A 12,262-nucleotide genomic window follows, 5' to 3' on the forward strand; every position below is an offset into this window, starting at 1 on the left:
GTCTCTAGGGAAATAAAGACTCACCCATTGCTAACTATCTCCCTTCTTTCCTCCTGGAGAAATCAATAATATTTTTTTTCCTTTGTTACTCCTCTCCCAACAACTCTGCCACTTTCCCATTTGGCTAGCCCATGAGATAGGTGGACATTTTTCACATTTTTTATGAGGCTTTGATAATGTTACCCAACACATTACTGTACCACTTCAGAGAGAACATGCTCATTATTTCTGCTTCCAGCAAAAACACATCTGACAATGAAAAACATGTGCAATGAGGATATCTGTAAAGGAAGGAGGAGAAGCACAAAATGTAAAGGTTGGGGCGGGGAGTGTGAGTGTGTATGTGTGCACGCAAGGAGGTCCTAATTAGAAGTCAGGGAAAAAACTGAGCAATATGCAACGCAATTCTAATTCATAGTTCTCTTGTTCTAAACTGTGGAGGAGGACAGTGCAAGAGAAGAACTGTGAGGAAATTTTTAACTTATTAATGCTGACTGCAACTTGCAAGCACTACCACATACATTGAAATGTTTGCCTGGAAAACATGTTATGTGTATGTATGGTGTGTAGGGATGATAAGGGAGGGCTCTAGGGACTTTCAGAAATAGAAAGAAATGGTATTCATTTAGCAAAAGAAAACACACATTTTTGAGCATCCTCTGTATGCCAGACTCTGTGCTAATTTCATTCACATTTAATCCTTATTCAGAACAGTCCTCTAAGGCAGACATAATCACCCCATTTCACAGGTGAGGAAAAAAAAACATGGCTCAGAAAGAATGTCACTTGCTTTATGCGACACAGTTAGTGACAGACGGAGATTCAGGAGTACATGCTCTTGTATACCTCACTAGCTCTCTGACAAAATAGGGACATCTGTTGCTTAGAACAGTGAAAAGGAGAGATGCCCAAGTCTGAAATCTTTACTGAAAGCTCTAGTATTTCTATAATTTAAGGAGGACAAACTAAGTGAAATAAGTAAGAGTGAAGATAATTTTCAGGTCGTCCTAAAAAGCAGCAAAATGCACATCAGTTTACATAATCTGTGTCATCAGTAAAGCATTCCATGGGGCTTCTCCTCTAACAGCAGTTCTAGTGCCTTTGAGTCCTTGAAAGAGGGCTGATGACCATCCAAACATGCATGAAGGAGATGAAGCCCCAAGTCCCCCAAAAGACCCAAGAGACCTTGGCCAGGACCCTGCTTCCTGGATTCTTCCCTGGAACATGACCAGCTCTGAGGTTGATGCCAATCAACCACATCCATTCTTGATGGGGCTTACTGTCAGGAGATATATTAAAGGACTCCATTTAACACCTAAGCAATCTCTGGAGCATTAGCCACCATTCTTACCGCTATGCGCACGCCAGGTAATTGTCAAGGGAAACACTAGCAATGGCTGTCAACATCCCCAAAAATGAGCCTTCAATTTCAGTTTTTAGGCACTTAGGTAGTACTGGGGAAGAAAACCACAAACACTGAGCTAGACAAGGACATAAGGCGCCCAGTGCCATCCCTTGCAAACCATCTATGGTCAGCTAAAAGTCTGCTACTTTTTCTCAGTCTCCCTTGCATCCTGCTGGGATGTTCAGAGACCACTTATTTCAGAGGCACATTAAACATGGCTCGCTTGGCAAACTCATGGCCATGGATGAGTTTCTCTTACCTGAGCAATAGTATTTTAGTCATTACCAAAAGGAAATGACCTGGTTCAGAAACATCAGAGTACACATGCAGCTGAGAGTGAGAAAGGAGAGGTACCACACATGACGCTATCTTAATGAAAATCATTAGAAGACACCAGAACGCTTTTCTCTAAAACTTTTCTGCAATAGGGGAAATAAAATGGGAAACCCTAATTCTTCAGATACAGTTCAAAGTGTGCAATGCACAGCACATAGGTACAGTGGATTTTCTCCTTGGGAGAAGCATGGTACAATAGAAAAAGCATGGGCTATATTTAGCTCAATACTATTAAGTTGTATGACCTGGGAAATTTATATAAATTCTCTGAGTCTGTTTTCTTATTTGTACAATTCAAATGATAATACCTACTTCTAGGCTTTGGTAATACCTACCAATGAGACAACATAGGTAAATAGGTAAACTAATACAGAGTCAGGTGTATGCTGGGTCCTCTGTAAATCACAACAATGAATTCCATCCATTCATTTTCCAAGTCATTATTCATGAAACTTTGGGCTATACTTTCAAGGAAGAAACTTTAAGAGTCTGAAACTGCAAGCAAACTAAGTTTCCAAAGAACCACATCTTTCAAATTGAATTGGGTAAGTCATCAGGTGTTTAACAGGGTGATGGTCTTTAACAGAATAGAAGATTTAATTTGGTTTGGTTCCTTTGGCATTTGCAGGTAAAAACCGCCAAAAATTCATTAGCATGTCTTCATTTGCTCGAGGATGATTAATAATACTCAGGGAAAACAGGTTTTACATAATTCATCAGTCTGACACAGCCCAACACCTCTGGAGTTCTGAGAACTTCCAATCCCAGCTTGTCTGTGACACTTTAAAACTAGCTACAAACTGGGGCTCTTCTTACAGACTCTATATTAGCTGTTGTTCTGAATTTAGGGGAGAGAAATCTAATCACAAGCTTCAAGGCTACTTTCTTCCCAGTTTGGGGGAAAGAGGTATAAACAAATTCTCTCTACATGGAACAGTTTTGACTTAGTCACCAGTAATTCACTCAGTTCACCAAATAGGTTGAGCATCTATTATGTACAGGCACCAGCATTGGTGCCTTTTTTTTTCTTTCCCAGCATTAGTCTGTGTGAGCCCCCAAAGGGTGGGACTCTTGATATAAGTGGAGTCTGTGTGAATTGAGTCTTTTTCATACCGTCAAAAATGTCCGTGCCCCAAGCACACAAAGTTTTTTACGAATGCACACATTGCAAAAGATGTGAGCTAAGGCATTGTGAGCACGAGTCATCAACATACAACCAGGAAGCAAAAAGTAAGTTTGATCAGTGTTTCTGAATCCAAATTGGAATGCCTGCCGGCAAAAGTTTCTTCATTATCTACTGATGGCCTTAGAAGTAAAGGAGAAGAGGAATCCCAAGAGAGTATTAAAAGTAATAACTGTCTTAAAATATTTGGAAGAGGGTCTGGGGGATGAAATTGTGAATTTTAAAACAGAAAATAACATTTATCTTTCTAGAGCTGTGTAGACCTTTTGAATTGAACCAAATGATTTAGTATAATTAGGGGTCAGATGGCTATCTGCCAAGTTCAAAAGAGAGGACTTCTGCTCTCTGTGAAAGGTGGGACAAAATCAACTGTATAACCTCGAAGATCCATTCCATAGCTAAGATTCTAGGAATCTGACTCGAGTTTGAAATGAAGAAGTTAATTCCATTTCTTCATTAAGACTTACCTTCGAATTGCCTGTCCCCTCTCAATTCCAGTATTTCATCTGGCATTATCAAACCCTGTATTTGTGTCACTTATGACTCAGAATTCTTTGCAGGATGCCAGGTCAGATAGAAGGGTTTCCTAGCCAAGATCATCTAATGCTACCTCAGGTGAGACTCTCTTGATTGCAGTAGTAGAAGCCAACTCAAGCTACTTTTAATCTAAGAGAGAATTCAATGGAAGCATATTGAAGAGCTTCATGGTTTTCAAGGGTAGAGGGTCTTAGGGAAGGGGCAGAAACTGAGACCTGGACCATCAGACCATCAGGAAGCTAAGCAGTGCCCTTTCTCTGTCTTTAATCTTGGACTTTCCAAGAATCAGCCTCATTTTTTTTTTTTTTTTTTTTTTGGCAGAATGGGCTTCTCTAACTCCAAGTCCAATGGCAAGAAATGCCATGCCCTCCAAATTGACATCATGTCAGATTCAGCATCAGTAGAGAATACCTGGATGGCCCAGACTGAGTCTGGAAACTATCTTTGATCACAACAATTCTGGCCAAGAAGGTAGGTGGGGTTAGGTACCACAAACACAGTTGCTAAGGTCTCCATGTCTGTGGAAGATGAGAAATGACATGAGAAAGAAGGTAGATCTCAAGAAAGGAAACACTGGGAGCTGAGAAAAGTGCTAAAGGAAGTCCACTACAAGTATATTCCACCAAGACAATAAAATATTTCAAGGTCTTGTTTATTTTTTCTTCAACAGGTAAGTAGCACAGGTTGCTGTTGCTTCTATTTGTATGTTACATCTAAAAGAGCTATGTCAAATGTTACAGATGCATCAACTTCTTATTTTTTAAAGTGACAGCTGAAGCATGCTGTCTTTCTTGACTTAAGACTTCAAGTCACAAATAATCAATAGTTGTCCTGAGGAAATCATAGGGCTGTTTTAAAAACCAGAATCCTATAATCCTCTGGTGCCTTATAGCTCTAGGAAAAATAAGTTATCCTCTTAAAAAGAGCCATCTATAGTTGTTTCTTCTCCTATAAGGGGCACTTGGTTTAATGACCCCATTTCACGGGGTGGGGTAGGCTCCTCCAGAGAGAATGGAAGCAGTTATTTATTTCCAAAGCCATCCGGAAAAAAGGTTCCATATATAGTTTTCTGCTGTCTAGCTTTGAGAAAATATGACTATCTACACTAACTGTTATCTCAATGTCTTTCCGGTGGCTAAAGGCTGCGGGGGAGAGGAGATAATTTAGTCAGGCTATTAGATAGCTGAAAATTTCCACCTAATCAAAAATAATAGTAATAATTAAAAAATTTTTAAATACAATTTTTTCTATCAAATTAACAGTTTGCTTTCAAGTAGGTAAAAGATGAACAGACACTCCATTAAAGAACATATATAAATGTCAAATAAAAATGTGAAAAGATGCTCAACATTGTTAGTCATTACATAAATGAAAAGTAAAACCATGACGAAATACCACTCAACGCCTATTATAATGGTTGTTTTTTTAAAAAATTGATAATATTAAGTGCTGTCAAGGATGTGGAGCACTGGAAAACTCATTCTATTTTGGTGGAAATACAAAATGTACACACGCTTTGGAAAAACATGTGGCAGCTTCTTATAAAGTGAAACATGCACTTACCATACAACTCAGTTATCCCACAGCTAGACATTGACCAAAGTGAAATAAATTTTATGCTCACTTGAAAACCTGTACACAGGAAGCTTTATGCATAATGCCAAAAACTGGGAACAATCCAAATATCCCCCTAGCAAGAAGTGGATAAACAAACTGTGGTACATCTAGGTAGAACAGAATACTTAGCAATAAAAAAGAAACAAATTACTGATACACACAACAACACGGATGAATCTCAAATGCAATATTAAGTGAAACAATGTTCCAATGTTAAGTGAAAAAAGCCAGACTAAAAACGCTACATAATATATATGACACCTATATGGCATTCTGGAAAAGGCAAAACCATAGATAAAAATCAAATCAGTAGTTGTCAGGGGCTGAGGGATTGACTACAAAGGGGCACACTGAAATTTGGAGATGGGGGGTGATGGGACTATTGTATATTTGGGTTGAGTGTTGGTTACATGACTGTCTGCATTTGTCAAAACTCACAGAACTATACCCTGAAAAAGGTGGATTTTACTGTATGTAAATTATATCTTAATTTTAAAAGTTGAAAAAATACACCTTTGTCAACAGCTAGTGTATCATGTATTAATTCTTATTTAACTGTACTGTGTACACATTAGAGATTCTCACTGAAAATATTTTTTAATTTCATAGCAAGTCAAAGCCACCTTCAGTATCTTGGGCTGCTTCCACACATTTGTGAAATCTCAAAACTGAAAGCTCTTCCTTTGACTCAACTGTGTTCACCTCCAGAGCCCTCTTTCTGAAACGAGAGCCCTTGTTGTGTTGATGGATTTACCACAGAAATGGAGAGAGGCCAAGCGCGTCCCATGGGCGCTGCCAAGGCTGACGGCTCTCTCAGTGATGTTAAACTCCTCACTTAAATAAGAGGGAAACCCTGCCTCTTACTTTCTCTGCCAGGTAACTTTTCCCCAATCTGTACTTGAATTCAAGTATCCCTAAATTCCAGACAGCTGGAGATGATGCAGGATGGTTACAACTCACATTGTTCTGTCCTGGTCGTAGAGGGAACCATTCCCCAGCTCCTGGAGAGGGGAAGGGCCGGCCCATCAGTCATCCTCTGGATGACATATATGGGCTCTATTAATATCACAAGATGCTTCCCCTCAGCATTCACCTCTTAAGAGTCCATTTCAATCCCAATAAATATTCACAACTGAAGCCTTCCATATGCCACCTCGGCTAAAATGGAACTAATGAGTGCTTAGGAGACGATGTTTTGAAGTGATGCACTGCATAGAAGCCTACACAAATCTCTGCTTTATTACAGGAACCAGAGGTTAGCATTAAGAGAACTGCCATTTGCTTCTCCAATTTGTAATGCCATTAATTACTCTTGTGTTTTTTAATCTGCCTCTACACTTAAACAAAAGCATTGCAAAGTCACAGTGCAGGGATTCGGCAAATGAGGACTTGGGTTAAACCCACACTTTCCAGAATTATTGGTTCTAATTCTATCAAGGAAGGGAGAGCTCAGAAACCAGACTCTGCACCTCCAGAGTCCTGGTTTAAATCGGTGCCAGGTATGCAGGCGTGGGATGGAGGAAACAAAGGCAGAAGCACATAGTGAAAATTTCACTGAAGAAGAGAGGGTAACCATGAACTGTCCCTCTGCAAGTCAGACAAATCAGTCTCGGACTTCCCATCTGGGTCCCTCTGGCTGTGCTAAACTAGCCACAACCCTAATCAAATGTAAGTGCCAGCCTGCCGCCAGCCACAGCGTGTCAGCCCTGACATCAGACTCCTCCTGTCCTCTGACCTACAGGGATGCTGTGAGCAGTAATTAACATCCATTAAGTGGTTAGTCATCCTCACTCAGCTGCGTACTGTCAAGTTGCAAGCAGACAGCAGCCTACCCGATGCCCCAGGGCACCTCATCAGACCATTTCCCCTCTGAGGAAAGGAGGTGACCTCAGCTCCTACTGTCCACAGTGCAAAGGCCACACACACTGAAGGGCCTCTTGCCACCATAAACAGTGCCCTCAAGATGGAGCTGAGCCCCGCTGAGAGGTGCCAGGCTGGGAAGGCCAGGAGGAAGTAACTGTTGCTTGGTAGAAGGCTTCAGGGTTCAGAACAGTTAAACCAATGCAGACAGCTCTGATAGATGGAAATAGTGCCAGAGCATTCTTAATGCAAGCCTAGCCAGAGCATGAATGATGATCTACAATGACTTTCTCCTACTTTCCAAACAGCCAACCCTACACTGAAGCTCTGAATTCATGAGTCTCTGACTGGGACTACTGAATACCCAAAGAGCTGAAATAGTCTGAGAGGAGAAGCTAACATGTGTTAACTTCTATGTGCCAAGTTCTTTAATTACATCTGTAGCAGAGCACCTGACACGTGATAGGTGCCAAAAAGTCCAGAGTTTAAATAAGACTTGTCAAATGAATGGGGTGAATGAGTTCCCATTTCACTTTTGCAACAATTCCAAGTGACAATTGACACACGGGGAAAGTAAGGACATGGACTTTCTCAGAGTCACAAGGCTAAGGCTGGAAGAGCTGAAATAGGGATAGGTTTTTCTGACTCTTTAGGAACCCATGCTAGTCCTGACTCTGGTAGCTTATCTTGTTAATACGGATATTACCTGGTTGATGTCATCGGCTATTAATAGACCAAGGGTTGGCCTCCTCACCCAGATTGTCTGGTTCAAAATCCCCACAGGCTCCTCTTCCCAGCTCTCTTCTACTAATGATTAGTCATAGTATTGCCTTTATGTAATTACCTGTCAGTGCTAGAGGAAAAATCCCCCAGTCCTCGCTGGGGACACTTTCATTCCATCAACTCTAGGTCTCTAGAGTAGCCAGTTTGTATGTCCCTCCCCATGGCAGAGAGTAATATTCAAACAAACTTTAACGGTTCCTCTTTCCCCCCTTTGCCCCCTCCTCCACAGAGGAGAACGTATTTGTCCATTGAAGAGCCCAATCTGTCAAGTCACACACCAGAGAAGAAACAGAAGTGGAAAACCATGGTATCCTGCGTGCAGCAGGAAGCATTTCCAGCACTCCTCCTGGTTTTCCAGAAGTGGTCAGCCCCTGAAAGACCTCCACTGCCTTCCGGCCTCCCTGCAGCTCCCCTCTGTGCCAGCACCAGCTTTGTGAGGTGGGCAGTGGCCCCCCTGCAGTGGCAGAGCTGTTCAGAGCGCACCCAGTGGAGACAGCTCACCCACAGGTGGAGCCACTATCCAGGCTCCAGAGAAGCATTTTCCACCTCCACCGTGACCACAGGTCCCGACCGCGTTCTCCAGCCTGGTTTTACCCTGGCCTTTGGCAACTAAGGGGTCCTCATTAATAAAGCTAATGATCTGATCTGTCTTCGGTATCAGTCCTCTAGGACCTACCTAAGCCCTAGGGTCAAAGGTTAGGGATTGGATGCAGGGACCCATCATTCCTCCTCCCTCCAGGATTCTGGTCAGCTGACATTGCAGATGAAGCCTTGAATATCAGCTTTAAAGGCTGAGCACCAGCCAAAAATATTTACCCCATCTCTCTTAGAATATAATTATGAACATTTTAGATACCATTTTCCTTCCTGCATTGTCTCTTTTTCTTGTGGGGAAGGGGATTCTAGGTTCCTTGTTTTGGTTTCTTTATTATAGATTGAAAGACTCCATCAAATATCTTGTGTTCCTTGCTTGGCCATTCAAATTTAGAAATGAATTACTAAAAGCTGGTTGGAAATAAGGTGTATGTGCATGAGACTTGTCAACATATGACCCTTACCACAGGGTAAACATCTTGTAAACTGGTTCTTGTATTTGGTGGGACACCAAACTCTTCCAGAGAAGCCTCATCTGATCCCCTGCCTGTAACTGTACATGGGATTTCTGGAAGCTCTGAGGGAAAGAGCAGGAGTGAGGGTGTTCTACAATTCCACGTGTGCATCTTCATTAAATTCCTCTCATTTTCAGCTCTGAGTTTCATCACTACCACCACCCTGCCTCTCTGTACCTCATACTCAGAAAAGTGACAGCCTAGCTGTGTAAGGGGAAAAGTTACCTGGGGGTCAGACCACTCTGTACTCAGGCTTTCCACCAACGCCTCTGCTTTCAGCTTTATACTCCACCCTCCATCCAGGTCCTGGAACTTTCTGAAGTTCCACAGGACCAACCATCTCCACTCCCATCTGACACTAAGTTGCCACCATCTCTACTTTGTCCGATCAGTTACCAGTCTCCTCTCCACATTCCAGCTTCCTAAAATACATGGAAAGTTTTCTTCTTCAGTTGTCCCCTTTGCTCTTCTCTCTGTACTTGTGAGTCTGTATGGATCTTATTCCTCTACAGTGTTTCTGTGGGGCTTGGCAAGGAACAGGAAAGCAGTCACATGCAGTCAGTCCTCCAAGCTTCTGTCTCATGGGTACCACTTCCAGTGTGGAGAGAACTAGACCAAACAATGAAGGGAACAGGGAGCTCCAGAATGTGGCCCCTCTCTGTATATTACTGATTATCCACATCCACAGCTCTCAGAGCAGGAGAGGGCATCCCCAGTGATGCTCCTTTAGTGCATGGTGAGAACCCCCACCTTCCAGTAGGGGTGGAGGCACCGTCACTCACACCCTTTTTGTGCATGCCTGCCCCAGCCTGGAGAACCCAACCCCAGACCCTCTCAAGTCATTACCATAGACTCTGCCACAGGGATGGGAACTCCTCATGCTCAAGGCACTCAACATTCCAGAATACCTGAAATTCCTGGTGGGTATTCAGACAGTGAGACCTCACTGTGGCCTTGTTTCCCTTGCGGGTCCTCGTCTGTGTCTTTCCTTTAATTCTGAGCCCATACAGTAGCCTCCAGGAAGGGAATCAAAGATCCTTCCAGGGAAACAATACCAACCCAAAATTTGAAGGATGCCAGAGATCAGGTTGGTGTAGCTCTTTGATGGGAAAGGAATATGGTGAACACAACTGCAGGAACAAGGGGCAAGCAACCGACGGCGAGTTCAGCTTATGGGAAGAGGGAACATACCATAGTGACAGACTGGCAGCAGGAAGCTCTGTGGTGTAGCTCTTTCCAATTAATTATAACAGTACAGGCCCTGGATAAGGATGTTACGAAAGGGAGAAATGCCTGACATAGAGGAGCTATTTTAAAGTGCATGTCTTGGGGGACCTTCAAGATGGCAGAAGAGTAAGACATGGATATCACCTTCCTCCCCACAAATACATCAAAAATACATCTACATGTGGAACAACTCTTACAGAACACATACTGAACCCTGGCAGAAGACCTCAGACTTCCCAAAAGGCAAGAAAATCCCCACGTACCTGGGTAGGGCAAAAGAAAAAAAAACAGAGACAAAAGAATAGGGACAGGACCTGCACCTCTGGGAGGGAGCTGTGAAGGAGGAAAAGTTTCCACACACTAGGAAGCCCCTTCACTGGCGGGGACAGGGGTGGGTGGAGGGGAAGCTTCGGAGCCATGGAGGAAAGCACAGCAACAGGGATGCAGAGGGCAAAGCGGAGAGATACCCGCACAGAGGATAAGTGCCAACCAGCACTCACCAGCCCGAGAGGCTTGTCTGCACACCTGCCAGGGCAGGTGGGGGCTGGGAGCTGAGGCTCAGGCTTCGGAGGTCAGATCCCAGGGAGAGGACTGGGGTTGGCTGCGTGAACACAGCCTGAAGGGGGCTAGTGCGCCAAAGCTAGCCTGGAGGGAGTCCAGGAAAAAGTCTGGACCTGCCTAAGAGGCAACAGACCATTGTTTCGGGGTGCGTGAGGAGAGGAGATTCAGAGCACTGCCTAAACGAGCCCAGAGACTGACGCGAGCCGTGGCTGCCAGTGCAGACCCCAGAGATGGGCATGAAACACTAAAGCTGCTGCTGAAGCCACCAAGAAGCCTGTGTGCCAGCATACGCATGAAAATTCGAATTAAAGGGGTCCCAGAAGAAGAAGAGAAAAAATTTGAAGACATTATAGGTGAAAACTTCCCTAACATGGGAAAGGAAATAGTCAGTCAAGCCCAAGAAGCGCAGAGAGTACCATACAGGATAAATCCAAGGAGAAACATGCCAAGACACATATTAATCAAACTATCAAAAATTAAATACAAAGAATAAATATTAAAAGCAGCAAAGTAAAAACAACAAATAGCATACAAGGGAATCCCCATAAGGTTAACAGCTGATCTTTCAGCAGAAACTCTGCAAGCCAGAAGGGAGTGGCAGGACATATTTAAAGTGATGAAAGGAGAAAACCTACAACCAAGATTACTCTTCCCAACAAGGATCTCATTCAGATTCGACGGAGAGATTAAAACCTTTACAGACAAGCAAAAGCTAAGGGAATTCACGACTAAACCAGCTTTACAACAAATGCTAAAGGAAATTCTCTAGGAAGGAAACACAAGAGAAGGAAAAGACCTACAATAACAAACCCAACCAATTAAGAAAATGGTAATAGGAACATACATATCAATAACTACCTTAAATGTAACTGGATTAAATGCTCCAACCAAAAGATATAGACTGGCTAAATGGATACAAAAACAAGACCCATATATATGCTGTTTACAAGAGACCCACTTCAGACCTACAGACACATACAGATTGAAAGTAAGGGGATGGAAAAATATATTCCATTTAACTGGAAATCAAAAGAAAGCTGGAGTAGCAATTCTCATACCAGACAAAATAGACTTTAAAATAAAGACTACTACAAGAGACAAAGAAGGACACTACATAATGATCAAGGGATCAATCCAAGAAGAAGATGTAACAATTGTAAATATTTATGCACCCAATATAGGGGCACCCCAATACATAAGGCAAATGCTAACAGCCATAAAAGGGGAAATCGACAGTAACACAATCATGGTACGGGACTTTAACACCCCACTTTCACCAATGGACAGATCATCCAAAATGAAAATACATAAGGAAACGCAAGCTTCAAATCATACATTAAACAAGATGGACTTAATTGATGTTTATAGGACATTCCACCCAAAAACAACAGAATACACTTTCTTCTCAAGTGCTCATGGAACGTTCTCCAAGATAGATCATATCTTGGGTCACAAACCAAGCCTTGGTAAATTTAAGAATTAATTAAAATTGTGTCAAGTACCTTTCCTGACCACAGTGCTATGAGACTAGATATCAATTACAGGAAAAAATCTGTAAAAAATACAAACACATGGAGGCTAAACAATACACTACTAAATAACCAAGAGATCACTGAATAAATCAAAGGGGAAATCAAAAAATAC

The sequence above is a fragment of the Balaenoptera musculus genome, chromosome 6 (genome assembly GCF_009873245.2).
Source record: "Balaenoptera musculus isolate JJ_BM4_2016_0621 chromosome 6, mBalMus1.pri.v3, whole genome shotgun sequence".
Classification (NCBI taxonomy): Eukaryota; Metazoa; Chordata; class Mammalia; order Artiodactyla; family Balaenopteridae; genus Balaenoptera; species Balaenoptera musculus.